The sequence below is a fragment of the Pinus tabuliformis genome, chromosome 9 (genome assembly GCF_031772625.1).
Source record: "Pinus tabuliformis cultivar Carrire ecotype Pingquan chromosome 9, CPIR1, whole genome shotgun sequence".
Classification (NCBI taxonomy): Eukaryota; Viridiplantae; Streptophyta; class Pinopsida; order Pinales; family Pinaceae; genus Pinus; species Pinus tabuliformis.
In genome coordinates, this window is record NC_142307.1 from 1,371,451,875 (window position 1) to 1,371,465,593 (window position 13,719).

Here is a 13,719-nt window from a genome sequence, read left to right on the forward strand (position 1 = left end):
TCAGCACCTCCCATTGGAATGGAAAGCATTGGGCTAGTCAATACATATTCTCCCATGGATAGCTTGATATTATGGCACTTTCCAGAGCAATTTATTGTTCCTCCATTTGCAATCATCACTTGACACTCTGGTGCTGGATATAGAAAGCAATTCAATTCTTTTGCTACCTTACAATGAATAAAATTGTGGGTGCTTCCTGAATCAATCAACACTATTACCTTTTTCTTCTTGATTTGTCCTTCTATCTTGATGGTTTGAGGAGTGGTAATTCCCGCCAATGCATTACAAGATATGGTCGGATTTATTTGTTCTTCATCTAGGCTTTGTTCCTGAAGTATATCCTCTTCTTTTGACCTTTCTTGCTCCTTTTCTTCTTCCTCTTCACAATCTATGTAGAATAATTTCTTCTCAGCACACTTATGACCTTTAGTGTATTTGCTATCACAACTGTAACAAAGCCCTTTTGCTCTTTTTTCTTCCAATTGTTGTGGTGTCAACCTTATAGGTTGTGGAAGACTAGGGGAAACAACACTTCCGTCTTTATAGTTGTGAGTGGTATGCTTCCTAGTTGCCATAATTTTGCTTTCCATTTTTCTTGCTAACCTGAATGCCTTCTCTAATGAATCAGGTTCCCAAAGGCGAACATCATGTTGGATATTATCCTTTAAAGACCCTATGAACACATCAATCCTATGCTCCTCTGGAATATCTTTTACCCTTATGTTCAATTTTTGGAACTCCTCAATGTGCTCCATTATTGAACCCTTTTGTTTGAGACTTATCAATTGGCTAAAAAAAGTGTTGCTTTTTGTATCCTCATAATGTGCTATCAATTCTTCCGTAAAAATTGCCCAAGTGATAAATTGTTTACGAGAGCAAAGCCATTGATACCATACAAACTGATTTGGTTCCAAATATAAAGTTGTCATACGTACCTTTTGTGTGTTTTGCACATTATTGAGATTGAAGAATTGCTCCATCTGTAATATCCATGTGGCAGGATCCTTGCCATCAAACTTCCTCATATCGATTTTTGGAATATGGTGAGTCTTCGATCCAACATTAGCATCTACGGAATCATGATTAACATTTTTTTTATTCTCATCATGAGTTTCCTTTAATACCCTTTCACCCTTAGTGCCCATTTCTTGTAGCAACTTATTCACATTTACCTTCAATTCGTCCATGTCTGTCTTCAAATCTATCTTCAAATCATCCATCTTAACTTCCACGTCAATCATCTTAGCTTCTATGCCTTTCTTTAAACAGTCCATCTTAGCTTCTACACCTTTCTTTAAACCATCCATCTTAGATTATGTTCCTTTTTGTGTAAGGGACAGTTGTTGCACTTGGTCTTGTAATTTTGATATATCATGTTGCATTTCTTCCTCTTCTTCATGAGTCATGCTAGAGCTTTCAGGTTCCTTACTAGGTGTTTTCATTTTCTTTCCTCGGGGAATCAGTTATCGATAATAATGCTCTACTATGCCCTTTGAATTCCTTCAAAATAAATTTTCAAACCAAGCTTAAGCAAAAATTTAAGAAAATCTACACACCTTTTTTCACTTTGTAGGAGCTCGATATTGCCTCTGATGTATCTTTTTACCTTCCAATCATCTAGTTCTGAATTTGTGACCTGTAGTAGCCCTCTGTGTCCTCTTTCCAATGCCACAAGTCTGACCCAAATTGGATTCTCCAAGGAAGATTTATGCGAAATCTCCCACAGTGACTTGATTATAGACTAGTTCAGTAGAGCGAACTTGTACGACGTGCCACGAGTCACTGTTTCGACCTTTGGATCTGAAAATGCATACAAGAAACTACATTCCGTCCTATTTTTTTACCTTCTTATGAAATTTAAATCCGACCCCCAGAGAGAAAGTTATGATGATTTTCCCAAGGTCACCTGTTTGGAATGTAATTCAGGAGTCTGCAAAAAGACCAACTTCCTCAGATCATAGCTCTGCAAATATAGCGCGAAAAACTCTGAAATTTGGATCCAAGGTTTAGCATGATTTCTTCTCAAATGGGTTTTTTTTGTGACTTCTGAAACGTCACAGAAAAAAAGTTATAGCGAAAATGCCACGATGACCTGTTTGGAGCAGCAAAACCCTAGAATCCAAAGCTCTGATACCAAATGTTATGAAACCAGCTCAAGAAAAGATAGAAAAGATAGATCAACGCCTTATAATTCAGCCTCTTCGAGGGGGAAACCTCCTTTACATTACATAAATGAACAATTCTTGGATGATTCAAATGACAAAACCTCCTTTCTATATATAGGAGTCTAAGGAGTCACAATATAATCCAGCCGACCTAACAATAATAATATAAAGCCACAAAAATAACAATAGAGGGATTCTATGGGGCATAGTAATAACAATATGGGGGTAATAGGGGCACAAAAATATTAATAAGGGGTATAACTACAATAGTAATGGGGTAATCACTAGTATTATAGGGACCCAACAGAAAGAGTCCGAGACAACTGACTATGATGGATTGTTTTAGGAACTAAGAGGATTTCCCCCAAAATGGGAAATCCAACATGAGATCCATTTACAACATGATTCTCCTTTACTGAATATTGTCATGTACACGGTGGCTTTTATTGAGATGGAGGAGATCAAGAAATAGGTGTAGGAGTTACTAAATCAAGGGGTCATCAGACCGACTTCTTCTCTGTGTGGCTCACCAATTGTGTTGGTGTCAAAGAAAGACAATACATGTAGAATGTGCGTAGACTACACGATGCTAAAAAAAATTACGGTGAAGAATCGATACCCTATCCCTCGCATTGATGAATTATTGGAGCAGTCGAAAAATGTTGTCTATTTTACAAAACTGGATTTGTGTAGTGGATATCATCAGGTTAGAGTTGTATAACAGGACATTTGGAAGACTGCATTCAAAACCAAGTATGGGTTGTTCAAATGGATGGTGATGTCATTCAGACTATGCAATTCTCTAACCATGTTTAGGAGGGTAATGAATGATCTGTTTAGGCATTTTATTGATAATTTTGTGCTTGTATATCTGGACGATATTCTTGTTTATAGTAGGACATGGGATGAACATGTATGTCATGTGAAGAAAGTGCTTGATGTTCTGAAAAATGAAAAATTGTATGTAAAACTGTCAAAGTGTGAGTTGGTGAAGACCTCTCTGGTTTATTTAGGTCACATAGTCAGTAATGGGCAATTAAAAATAGATCCCTCTAAAGTAGATGCAATTATGAAGTGGCTTGAGCCCACAAATGTTATAGAGGTCCAAAAATTTTTGGGTGTGGTACAATATTGGAGAAGCTTCATTGCAAACTTCTCTGTTATCGCAGCCCCCTTACACGCATTGACAAGTGTGAAGCAAGCCTTTCAGTGGGGAGGAAAGCAACATAAATCCTTCGACACACTGAAAGAGAAGATCAGCATAGCACCACTGGTAGCCTTACCAGACCTTCAACGGCCTTTTGAGATTGAGACAAATGCTAGCGTATATGCCATGGGCGCTATATTGATGTGGCAAAGGAAGCATGAATGTTACCATTCAAATACTTTCTCCCAAGCTATTTTGAATTATCCCACGTACAATAGGGAGTTGTATACCTTGGTTCAGAGTGTAAATAAGTGGAAACACTACTTGATCGGAAAGGAGACCATCATCCATGTGGTTCATCAGCCCTTGCAGTACCTTTAATCACAGACCAAGCTTCAACAAGCCATCATTTCATATGGATGGGATTCTTCCAACAATTTCATCTAGTAATAAAATTCAAGAAGGGTGCCAACAACAAAGTAGTAGATATGTTTTCTCGCCCTCCTATTTCTGCATCTATAGTTTTGCAAAATGCTTCTTTATCATTAGAAAGTTATGTTGAACAATATGCTAACGATAATGATTTTAAAGATATTTATGCAAAACTTGCTCATGGATCGCAAGTGGACAGTTATTATTTGTAGGGAAAACTATCGTATCACCTTGGAAAACTGTGTATACCCATTGATGAAAGGGTACATGTAATTTGAGAGGCTCATACCTCTCTTGTGTCTCGTCATTTTGGGGTTGAAATAACTTTATGTCATTTATAGAGGTTTTGTTTTCAGCCTCATATGAAAAACATTGTGACTCATTTTGTAGATGATTGTGTGTTGTGTTCTATTTCAAAGCCCTCTAATAGAAAACTTGGGCTCTACACACCACTCCCTATTCCGAGTCGACCATGGGAAAGTTTGTCCATTGATTTTGTAGGTGTTTTGCCTATTTCTAAGAAAGGTCACGACTATTTGTATGTCATCTTGGATCGTTTTAGTAAAATGTGTATTTTAATGCCTTGTAAAAAGCAGGTCACTCCTAAGAAGACGACTTATCTTTTATTTTAGTATGTTTGGGTCCATTTTGGGTTGCCCACATCTATTGTGTCTGATCGAGACTCTCACTTTCTTGGAGAGTTTTGGAAAATCTTGTGGAGAATGATGGAAACTAAGCTGAAAAGAAGTACAACATTTCATCCACAGACCGATGGGCAGACAGAGGTCGTCAACTGCACTGTGGTACACTTGTTACAAAGATATTGTGGAAAACATCCAAAGTTGTGGGTTGAACAGCTTCCTTATGTGCAGCATGCATATAATCGAGCAACACATTCATCCACAGATAGCTCACCCTTCGAGACATGTTTTGGTTATCTACCGAGGGATCCCTTAGACATGGCCTTTGGGAAATATGAGGATGGAAATGGAAGAGATGATAGGGACAAAGCACAAAAGTTTATTCAGCGGATACAAGTGATTCATCAGGCAGTATAGAACCATTTGGAGAAGAGTCAGGCTCGGTATAAAGCTCAACATGATAAGCATCGACTTGACCATCAGTTTCAAGTTGGGGACAGGGTATGGCTCCATATCAGCAAGGATAGAATGAAGGGAGAAGGAAAGAAATTGAGACCCATTCTATATGGTCCCTTCACCATATTGGAAAAGATTAGAGACAATGATTTCATCTTGACTTGCCTACTTATATGCAAATGTACTCAATAGTAAATGTTGAAAACCTGAAGCTTTATGAATCTCCATTGATTATGGATACCGAAGAGGTAAAAAGGCTCAAAACTCAAAATGGTAGAATCTAGATAAACTAAGCATCAGATCAAAGTGCTCCTCATCTTGATTCCAACAATGTGAATGACACTCAAATCCGAGCTCATATGAAGAAGTTAGAGCAAGTCAAAGTTCATGTTTGACTTGGATAGGTGGGAGAAGGGGATGACGTGGAAAAACTCTCAGCGAATGGGGAAACACCCAATGGCAGGCCTTCATTGGCCCCACATATTGCAGATCGCAAAAGGAAGACTCCACGTTTTAAGAAAATCGGCCCCAAGCAAGTCAGGGTTGTGATGCGATAAATTGCAATCGCAATCGCAAATCGCAAGGATGGAAGAATTAAAGGATCAGCCCTGAAGCAAGCTAGGTTGCGATGCGATATATCACAATCACAAATTCAAGTTGTGATTTGTGATATCACAATTGTAGTTTGCAAAGGGAAGCAGTCGCATAGAGTACCATCTCGGTCCCATCGATTGCGATTTGCGATGATTCTTTTAAACCCAATATATTATGTACTATGGTATACCCTGTCATGTCCTCCTTTATCACAGGCTGATTATTGTAAAGGCATAAGTCTATCCACTGATAGAAACTGCCGACTGAAAATGCCGACTCAAGCACCGATGTAAAAATCCGTTGGGATTAATGTGAGGTTAAGAGGTTCTGGGGGTTTTCCCATATATGAAAGGTTTGTCACTTGCATGCTATCCCAGGGCCGAGAACTTTGGTGTAGGAACTGCCACTTGCGAAACTTGTCATTTGTTCAAGAATTGCCTGAGGATTGAGGAGTTAGCCACCATCTTATGTAAGTGACTGTATGCATTGGAAAAGGGGGACACTGGCATAGTTCAAAAACCATTGAACAACAGTAACCTGACCTAGCAGCCGACCGATACCTCGCCTTGAGTAGAAGGGAGGTTCCAAGAAGGTGAAAAAGTTTTATTTCTATGAATTGGGTGTTCTGATAGACGGTTCTGCATGATTTTTCACCAGGATTACAATGGTATTGTCTGTTTCTGAAGCTGGGCTCTCCATTCTTTATCCATCTTCCAGCTTAGACGTATAAGGATTGTAAATGAATGTTGCTTGTACTTTTATCTCCTTTTATGCGACTTAATAAAAGAAGGCATCCCCCCTATTGAGCAGGGCCCGGAGACGTAGTCCAAATTGAATGAACTCCGTAATAAAATCTTTGTGTCATGGTTTCATGCTTATCTTGTTATTTCCACATTGTTTTATGTGCTTTTAAGTTCCATGGTTAATAAGCTCTATTTCATGTAATTTTGATGCATCTATCAGTCAAAGATCTTGGATCAATGTTAGGTACTAATAAAAAAATATTATGTAAGACAAAATATGATAAAAGTTAGGTAATGAGGGAAAGCCAAGTGGGAGGAAAATCCATCCTCAAAATGCAATGCATACTATGTTAATTATGCAGTTCCTAAGAAAAGTGATATTTTTTTTAATTAATGCCATTATGTATCTATATTTGGATCTATCTTATACCATCATGTGATTTTTTTCCTTTGGTTTAACCTTTTACTTCATTACAACAATAATGATACCTTATGGATTTCCAAAAAACTAAATACTAGTTCTCTTTGCTTTGGCAATACCACCCACTAGCTCAATAGATGTGTATAAACCATGATGTTCCCTCCACAACTTGAAATCTAGATATTCAATAATCTACAAATTAAATTATAAATCAAATATTAAAGTATAATCAGAGATATGATTTAAGAGTATGTAAAATCATCTTGAAATTGTCCTTCAAAATGATGTGTTGGAGAAGCTATTGGAGTATGACTCATTCAACATCCCAAAGAAGAATGATTTGATGTATCTATATGATTAGAGAACCCTAAGTTCAAAATAAATTTCTTAGATGATGTTTAATAGTACTCAAAACATGACCCATACCTAGATCCTTTGGTGGCTTGTCTTCATTATTCTTCTTGACATTGTATGGGATGAAGTCATCTAGATTATGCTGCTAAAGTACTTTGGGCATGAGATAAATTGCCTTCACCATACAAGAAATCTCTAGATGAAATAGTATATTATAGTAAATACACCTTGTTCTCTCCTTATTATATTTTTCTCCCTTAGGGATCATAATATCCTTAGTATATTTAGTGGGTTTTCCATCCACGCAATCAAGATCCTTTGTTTCCTAATTGTCTTTGTTGTTATCATACTTCATTATAAGTTCATAGTATTTGGAAGGATTAAATACCCCAATGTGTATAAGATTATTTTTCACATGTATCAAGGACTCAATAAAATAATCCATAGATGAAATCTTCCAATTTTTAGCCATGGTGAGTTTAGTAGTATTGAAAGAAGAGAGAAAGACAAAATAATGAGGACCTTGTTTAGAAAGTATAGAAAGGACAAGTTTTTCATCCTTTTTATTGATCTTATAAGATTTTGCCTATGTCATTAGAGTATTGAATATCGAGAAGAAGTAATATAGGGTATTTAAGTGGTTTTCATTAAGAGAAATCATCTCATTCTCTAGTTGATGTCTTTTCATCTCATCTTGCTTTCCACACATGAATCTACATTGGAGAAGCGTTTTGAGGAAGTATTTTTGGGATCTGTACAGAGGAGCACCACACAGTCATATTATGCATAGGAAAATTGGGTAAGCGTGCAAAACACAGAAAACAAAAACTGTTGTTAGGCTTAGATTAAGGGGTTTTCCTCATAGTAATAATTATTTCCCATAGTAAAATTAGGTTGTTTTTCATCTTTCCACCCTAATGTAAATATAAAAATAGTTAAAGCCACAATGTAGGAGGGAGATATATATATATATATATATATATGGAATTAAACCTAGAATTAGAAATAGAATATGTCAATGATCTATAAGTATTTTTCACTATAACTTAATGGATTAGGTTGGTGACCCGCAACATTTGTAATGTAACAATAGATTTCAGAAGTAATACAAATGTCTGTTAATGTTTAGTTTCATCAAAGAGAGGAGAAAATACATTGTTCTTATCATGATTCCCATATCTAGACATTATGGATGACATAATTTAACATTTTCATTTTTATATATCTGTAGGATCCGCAATCTATGACATTATTACCAAAGTTATGACATGCAAAGAAATAGCCATAAAGGATTTTTGGGTACATGAAAGTGTATGACCTTCATGGAGGAGTGACTCTTTTGAATTCTTTCTATTTTTCTTGTTGATTCCTTGGATTACTTTAACTATATATTGTGGAGAAGATAGGATAATTACTTCGCTTATTCTTCTCTTGAGGTGCATATGTTTTTCTTTGGTGATCCTTCCTTTGAGAGTTTTTACATAGTTGATCGGCTCTGCTTTTTCTGGAGACAATGTGCTTGATTCTCCTTCCAAGTTATCATAATTCTCTTTTTCACCAAATTCTATGTTGATTGTTTTTTATCTCTAATTACTGAGGATGTTATTGATAGATTCAGATACCTTTACAAATATTAAGTTTAGATCCATTTGAGCTTTATATTTTTCTAGATATTTTCTTAAAAAGACTACGTTTTCTTCAAGGCTCTCACAATCTCTCTCCCATTATGTTAGTTGATTTGAAAGGATTTATTCTATCCTCTTTTCCTTCCTAAGTTAGGTATTCATATGGATGATTTCTTCTTTGTATGAATTTAAATCTCTCTTTTCAAGTTGCTTTGGTAGTTCCCCTTTTAGGAATTCATTTTCATATTAATATTTCACAAATATTTTTCTAATATTTTATTTTTTTTATTAGGGTTTCTTTATTTGTTTTTCTTCTTTCAGCTAAACCTTTTGGAGATTTATTAACTCATCATCAAAACAATGATTTTCATTTTCTACATTTATAATTTGTTCTTTCAATTTCAGTATCTTTCTTCTAGTCTTTGTTAGTTCATACAAAGCACTGACCATTTCTCCTTCAAGGTCAACTCCACATTTTTATTTTTCTTTAGATTGTAACTTATCCTTGCAAATATGTTTAGTATCTATGGCCAAAAGCAAGAATTCATCTAACTTTTCTTCAGATTCTCATTCATTGTTTTCTTCTTATGATCGACTATCCTCTTTGGAATATAATATCTTCTACTTCTGATATTTTCATTTCTTATACTTTTGAGATTTACTTCTATTCTTATAGTATCTATACTTTTCTTGTTTTTCTACTTTAAAATAAGGACATTGTGAAGCAAATTGACCTATTCTCCCACAGTAAAATCATTTGAGAGCTGACTTACCATCATACTTGCTAGGTCCATTTTTATCTTTCTCATGAACTAGGCTACTTCTATATCCGATTCATGAATTGGCCAATATTGAGGTTCCTCTACCTTCTTTGAGACTTTGAAGGAAAACTTCTTTCATTTTGGCCTTTCTTTTTCAATCCTCATTTGATACACTATAAGAACTTTGTGTAGTTCTTCAATCTTTAAATTGTCTTATTCCTTCATCTACTCATCGATCAAGATCTTGGCAATGAATCTCATAAGAAGAGATATTAATACCTTTTGAAGAAAAATTGCTTCATAAAAATTTTCATTAAGTCCCTTAATAGTATTTACCACTTCATCAACTCTAAGGAAAAACACTACAATATTTTCATCCTCATTCATTTATAGGCTTTCAAACCTCATTCTCTAATTTTGAAGTTTGGCCTTCTTTACCTTCTCATCTCCTTTGTAGCTTCTTTGGAGATTATCAGAGATCTCCTCAGTAAAATTACAGTGCATTATTTTCATGAACTCTTATTTGACAAGACGACCAATAATAATGTTCATTGCCTTTACATTATTTGAAAAATATGTTCTTCCATATGGATCTACACAGGAGTATCTGGAGTTATGTATTCATTTTCAATAGACACCCAAACATCAAAATTAAGAGACATTAAATAAGCACTCATTTGTACTTTCCAAAAGGTATAATTGGTCACATAAAAGAGTGCAACTCTACTTGAGAAGGATTTTTCCTTACTAGCAATTTATTCCCTTAATATTTACCTTCGCACGATTAGTTTGTTCCTGAAGGAACCAACTCTGATACAAATTTTTGGATTTATCAATTATACTAATAAGGGGGGTGAATTAATATAATACAATTTAAAAATAATTTAAAACATTTAATCACAAAATACTACGCCAATCACATCAAATATTTGAACACAACATATACATGGAAACCCATCTATGAGAAAATCACAAAAAAATATATTTCTTTATATGATTCAAAGGAGGAACAAACCTAGTATTACAATATCTGTAGGCACCAACCTACAGGAGACACCAATCCCCACTGCTTTTTAAGAGCCAAATTTTTGGAGGCACCAACCCCCTTATATTTTCAAGTACTAACTTGTTGGAGATACTAATCCCATCAAATTTGCAAGTAGTTGTTTTCTAGAGACACCAATTCCCTATGTATTTGCTGATCTAATTATTCTATCCTTTAGATATCCATTTCATCACATTTTCAAAATGGATTTGGAGGAACCTTCTTAAAGTCTAACAACTCTTTAATTATAATCTCCTTTCTATTAATTATTACAAAGCAATAATATTTTATTTATAATTCAATATTGGTCTTCTCTCATGCCACATAACACAAAATTATATTCTACACACTCCTTACAAGATTTGATCTTATACTTCTCATATTCACACACTTTGTTCACATATTTTAACACGTATTTTCCATCGCACTATCTTTGTGGTTTCTTTTCTTCTCTTACAAGATCAAATCTCTACAAATATCTTGTATCTTCACATAGATTGAACATTCACTTCACCTTTATGTTCTCCACATGCACATTTTGTTATGAAACCAACTCACAAAAAGATAGAAAAGATAGATCAACACCTTAGAAATAAGCCTCTTCGAGGGGGAAACCTCCTTTACATTACACAAATGAACAATTCTTAGATGATACAAATGACAAGACCTCCTTTCTATATATAGGAGTCTAAGGGGTCATAATATAATCAAAGCCGACAAAACAATAATAATGTAAGGGCACAATAATAACAATAGTGGGCTTCGATGGGGCACAATAGTAACAACATGGGGAATACATGGGTACAACAATATAATAAGGGGGTTGTACTAATAACAATAAGGGGTTACACTAGTAGTATAGGGGCCTAACATGCCCATCTCCTTCAAAAAGTGTTGTCCTCAACACTTGAGTAGTTCTTGATGCTTCTGTATAAAATTCTTGTCCTCCCATGTGGAATCTTCAGCAGGTAAGTTCTTCCACTTAATGAGATACTTTGAAATTGATCGATTTCATAGTTGTCAGGTTCTTGTTTCTATGACTGCTCCAGGTTCCAATATGATTTTTCCTTCCTCTTCAAGTTCGGGCAATATTCTTTGAATTGGGATCTTCTGCAACTTTTGAATGAGTGGCCACACTTCTTCGTCCTTCTTCCATTCATCCCTTGCTTCATTTATCCAATCTGGTTGGATACTAGAAATAGCACAAAACAATGCTTCCACATCCTCATCCTTTCTTAAGAGTGCATTTGCAACAAAATTTTGCTTCCCTTTCTATAGATAATGTCAAAGTCATAACCCAACATATTTGTGACCCATTTTTTATGTTCTTCTAAAGATATTATTTGTTCTAAAAAGTATTTAAGACTATCATGATCCATTTTTACCTTGAAGTGTCTTCCCATTGGTTAAGGTCGCCATTTCTTAAGTGCATGTAGTATTGCCAACATTTCCTTCTCATAAATAGCTCTCTTGATATGTAGCCGTAAAAATACCCAATCACCTACATCAAAACATTTTTCACTGCGATGTTGATCTACTTGTTGTTTCATTCGATTCTACACCAACGTGGCGTTATCCTTTAAAAGTTGGAGAACTTGTTGTTGATGCTCGATGTGATCTTTCGCTGCTTGAACCTTTTTCTTCTTGATATGTCCTTATATATTTAGAGTTCGAGGAGTGGTAATTTCTTCCAATGCTTTACAAGATATGGTCAGATTCATTTCTTGATGCTCAATGTGATCTTTCACTTCTTGAACATTTTTCTTCTTGATATGTCCTTCTGTCTTGATAGTTTGAGGAGTGGTAATTCTAGCCAATGCATTACAAGATATGGTTGGATTCATTTCTTCTTTCTCGGTGTGATCTTTCACTTCTTGAACCTTTTTCTTCTTGATATGTCCTTCTATCTTGAGATTTTGAGGAGTGGTAATTCTTGCCAATGCTTTACAAGATATGGTCAAATTCATTTCTTCTTTCTCTGTGGTTGGTTCCTAGTGTATATCCTCTTCTTTTGATGTTTCTTGATCCTTTTCTTCCTCCTCTTCATAATCTATGTAAAATAAGTTCTTCTCAGCACACTTATGACCTTTTTTTTTCCACAGGAAAAAATCGGTAACCTTTTATTTAAAGAAAAGAAAAGTTACACAAGCAGATGCATTAAAGCATTTCCATAAGCTGCCCATTGGGCTCAAGTGCTTTCGCACCCCAATCAACGTTACAAACTAACGTGCATATAGAAGAAGAAAGAAGAAAAAAGAAAAGAGAGAAGAAAGGAGAAAAAGGAAGAAAAACAACTGAGTAAATCACACTTCAAGTTTTTCTCCCCTTTTTCTTTTCGACCTTGCGCCACTCTCCTTGAGTGGGCTCGATCGAAGCTATGACTAACTGTGTTTCTACTTTCTGTGAGGCTATTTCCTTGTCTGAGTCTGAAGTATCAGAGTGGTGATGCCGTTTGGTTCCTCCCATACTCATATCCTCGCTTGCCTTCTCTCCCTGATTTGAGTGGAGCTGTGTAGCCTTGTTATCTGATGTAGTTTCCTTCTGAGTCTCCATTCCTTGGGATACATCAACATTATCTGTGGGGATCTCTTCCTCTTCTGCTTCTGATTCTTCGTCCTCTGAGTTAGGGGGGGGAATTACCATCCTTTCCTCTGCTTCTTTTTACTGCTTGTTTTCTTGGCTTCTGGACATGTGCTTTGCAAGTGTCCTGTCATCCTGCAGAGCCTACATCTGAAAGCAGTATTTTCATAGTCTAGTGCTTGCAGCCAGTTTTGTTGTTTGTAAATCAGCCTTATGTTGTCCGGCAGCCCTTTACTTAGATTTACTTCCACACAAATACGTGCAAAAGTGTAGACCCTTTCATCAATCCTTTCCAGATCTGTTTTGATATATTTCCCTATGCTATTCCCAATTCCTTCCAAAACTCGTTCACTCCAAAAGTGAAGGGGAAGGTTATATAAGCGTACCCAGACTGGCACTTTGGATACAGTCATTTTGTTTGGATCGAAATCTGGAAATCATGGTGTCATAAATAGCCCCGATGTTCCCCAAAACCAAGGCCCAGCACTGATGACTGTGTCTCTGACTTCCTTGGATGTGAATCTAACTATAAAAAATCCCTTGGAGCATAAATGTATGTCACATTCCATGGTCCAAGTGGTAAAAATCCAGTGAAATAGATCCATTGGTTTTGGCCAAAAACTGTTAAAGCGGCAGATTAGGGCTTGCGTTTCATAGGATTTAACGAAGTCATCAAGCCCTGTAGAATCAAAGTTGAGGGCTGGAGTTTGCCCTAGCTGATCTACTATGTATGGCCTAGGTGTATATCCGCCTTG